The sequence below is a fragment of the Microtus ochrogaster genome, chromosome 17, assembly GCF_000317375.1.
Source record: "Microtus ochrogaster isolate Prairie Vole_2 chromosome 17, MicOch1.0, whole genome shotgun sequence".
Taxonomy (NCBI): domain Eukaryota; kingdom Metazoa; phylum Chordata; class Mammalia; order Rodentia; family Cricetidae; genus Microtus; species Microtus ochrogaster.
Window position 1 is genome coordinate 15,364,687 of NC_022019.1, and position 4,055 is coordinate 15,368,741.

Here is a 4,055-nt window from a genome sequence, read left to right on the forward strand (position 1 = left end):
CTTCTTCTTCTTCTTCTTCTTCTTCTTCTTCTTCTTCTTCTTCTTCTTCTTCTTCTTCTTCTTCTTCTTCTTCTTCTTCTTCTTCTTCTTCTATAGGTTTTGTCTTCCCATAGTGTCCCAGATTTCCTTCATGTTTTGTGCCTGGAATTCTTCAGATTTAACATTTTCTATAACTGAGCTATCCACTTCGACCTTTTCTTCAAGACCTGAAATTCTCTCTTTTGTCTTTTAATCTGTTGATGAGGCTTACCAATGAGGTCTTCATTTTACATCCTGATTTTTTTCATTTCTAGTTTTATTTAAGTTTGGGTTTTCTTCAGTGATTCTACTTCTTTGTTAAATTGTTTTCATGGTCTTCGTTAAGGCTTTTATTCATATCTTCCCTAAGGTCCTTGGACACACTTGGAATTGATACTTTGAAGTCCTTATCTTGTGCTTCAGCTAATAGCTTTTCTCAGGGGCTGTGATGGAGCATGTGCCTGCTGCCCTTCTGGAAGAGCCATGTTGCCTTGGCTTTTCATGGATGTTTTTGTGCTGAGATCTAGGCACCTGGAGTTTGAAGTCATAATAATCATGATGTTCTTGACATAGATATCTGCTGTCTCCTCTGTTGGGTGGGTGTTCTGTTCCTTGGTTGCTGTTGGCCACTCTGGATCCTATCCTAGTGTGCCTGTGGGGATCCTGATAGAGAATGTGTCTGCGGGTGACCCATTGTCACAGAGGACTGGAGATGGGGTAGAAGGAAAGACTGGAAGGGGTGACAGGAAAGAACTAGGGGGCCCTGGGTCTGGATCAAGAGGTAGAGTCCCTAGGGGAAGGAGGAGAGCTGGACACATGGGCTTCTGTGGGCAGGCAGCAACAGGACTGAGAGAATGTGTGGAGAGATGAGAACGGAGGACAGGAAGGGTAATAAAGGTTGCCGCCCTGCGTCCCAGCCTGGTGTGGCCACTGGAGTCCCTTGTGGAGAGTGGTTCTGCCGGTCAGTCAGGGGGTGTCACAAATATAGGTGGGTTAGATGGGCTGAGAGCGGCAGTGAGAAAGAACTAGGGGGACCCTCTGTCTCCCAAAGCTGAACATTTTTAGACAACCCTTGATTGGATATATGCTTTGATTCTTTAGGCCAGTCTTTGTAATCATTACCAAATGTAGATACTTACGTAGAGGTTTGGTGTTACTGGACTTCAGGCTCAGAGATTTTAACATATATTAATAAATATAATATCTACATCTTATTTTTCACACTATTGTCTCAGACCTTTGTAACTTGCTTTAATGTGGACAGAGGGATTTAAAGGAACAATATTTTGTTCAGTGACTTCCAAGGTCAACTATGTCCCAGGGGTCTGTGGGGGCTCCCCTCAAAATGTTCTATAACGGTGACATGGTCACTTGTTCCCTTGTTCGGGGAGCCACGGAAGCCTCACCTGGCAGACTCTTCTCTGTGTCTAGTCTCCAAAGAGGAGGAGCAACACAGAAACAGATTTCTTCCATGTTTCCAAGTGAAGCCATAAATAAGCAAGGTCCTTAATTTGTCCCCACACAGATGGAACAGTCCATAAACGGCTCGAGGAGACATCAGGAAGATGTGGAATCATGGGGAAACATGTTCGAGAATCCTTGCCAGGCTGTGCCGGGGGCTTGTCTCACACACTTGCTTACAGCCCTGGCCGGTCCTGTACCTCAGGGAGCCTTCTCTCTCTCCTTAAGCTAAGGTCCCTAGTGAACCTGGCCAGACACTTCTCTTCAGTACCGCTAGCTGGGTGACACTTCAGTGACGTTGTCACTTTCATGGCTGAGCCACTATGCTTCATTTATAAATATCTACACAGCCCCACAGCTTTGAATCTCCCTGGAATGACCTGGACTGATGAGCTGTTTCTTCTCCGTGGAGTAGGGGCCTGGACATGGAAGGCAGAACCTCCTCCCGTGCATAGCTTTACTCTCAAGTCTGCCTTGTGCACGGCTAAGAGTAGGCACATGGGTGTCTCTGTGTCCTGGAGAGCATGGTTATTTTCAGGGTAGAAGGGACTGCATATGGCCTGAGATAATGGGGGGCAGGTCTAAGTCATCTCAACAGCACATAGGATTTGGGAAATTACAGGAGCACAGAGGAAATGAGAGTTGGGATGACCTGGAAGAGGAGGGGACGCTCTGCACCTCCGCAAAGTGGGAAATGCAAGCCCTCAGTGGGCACGTGAATATACCAGATATCTGGGTACTGTTTGCCACCACACTGTTAGCAAACGAGGGGACTGAGGCACAAGAGACCATGCCCGCCCAGAGGCCATTGCCACAGCTCTGGAGATCCTGGCTCTCAAACACACTCCAGGTGTAAGTGTCGCCAGTCAACCTGTGTTGGCAGATTTAACGCCAAGGGATGACGCCATGGGAAATGAAGCTGCTCACTACAGCATTGGTAAATGGAAATGGATTACTAACCACGGAGCTCCAGCACAGAGGAAATCCATTCTCCACTCTCCTTGTCATGATAAATGTGCAGGGCAAAACAAAGCTGTCTGTACCATACCAATAAGTAAAGACATCTGAGGTCATGTTACTTTTTGAGGTGGGCGTCAATAGATAAGCAGGTTGGCCACAGATCAATGAGTCCTCTACTGTAGACTTCTCTGAGTGCTGGGGTTATAGGTGAGAGTCGCCAGGCCCAGCCAGGTATCAGATTCTAAACAGAACATCCAGGTCCTAGGATCTTCTTTCTGCTCCAACCACATTCCTCTAGGAAAAGGCATACACATTGCTGCTGGCTGCATCCCAGAGACCTGGTGGTGTGACTTTTCCTGGCGAGGGACATCTGTGCACCACAGCCCAAAGAAACGAGTCTATTGGAATTACTCACAGGGGCATGGGAGACTCAAACAACCGCACGACCCAAAAGCCCAGCCTAGCCTGGGTGAAGACCCAGAACCTGCCCCTGGAGCTCCCTGCAAGCCTTGTTAGCAGCTCACCTGGCAGGAGTCTTCTCCCCAGCAGGTCCTGCTGCCTTTCTGACCTTGGGGCCAGGTCTTGTGACTCTGGGAACTCACCTGACTTTCTCCTCCTTTCAGGGTGTCAACTGGGAGAAAATGGCTCCACAACCAGCTTAGGGGTTTGCCAGACTAGGACAGTGACAGCGTCCTGTCATGTGCACAGAAAGGACATTCTTGGCTCTCAGGGAGACTGTGTGTGAGCTCTGTCCTCTGGGCATGAAACGGCAGGGAAGGAAATCAGAACAGGTGTGAGTAATTACACGAGGCTCTCATACGATTGGCTCCATTAACATCGCCTCCTGGGGAAGAAGGGGTTCTGAGCTTCCCCCAGCATCCATAATCAGTCAACAATTACGGGGTGCAGGAGCACCTCTGTGGTATAGCTACCAGTAAGTTCTCACGCTCCTACATGTAATGCCACTAAACTCACCGGTTCACTGGGCTTGGATGGGCTCGTTTCTCTAGTGTGAGTTACCCTCTTTATGTGGGGTGAACAGAGGAGGTTTTCTAGGAAAGTCACATGACACTGAAGCTACCAGGTGGGGTTGAGACTCTGAGTTTCTCAATTCTTCTTTCTTTGTGGAAAAAAAATACTGTCTCTCCTGTCCGGGACCCCAGCTTCTTAAACTGGAAGTTTACCATCCTGAACATGCCAACATTAACTCGTGTCTACAGATTCTGTATCTATGAAGGCCACTGCTGGGATCTGACGTCTGAGTTACTGTGCATGTGGCCATGTGTTGGCCTCACGTCAGAGAGGAGGCACAGACCAGTGCTGGTACCTGCCTGGCCAGGGGCCCTAGAAGGTTGAGTGGACCTCAGTAGTGATCACCTGTGGTCTCAGGAGTCCGTAGGAAGTTTCAGATTCCTTTTTTTTTTTTGGTTTTTCAAGACAGGGTTTTTCTGCTTTGGTGCCCGTCCCGGAACTAGCTCTTGTAGACCAGGCTGGCCTCGAACTCCCAGAGATCTGCCTGCCTCTGCCTCCCGAGTGGTGGGATTAAAGGCATGCGCCACCACCGCCCGGCTTCAGATTCCTTTTTTAAAACCCAGTATAGTTCAAGTTTCCGTAAC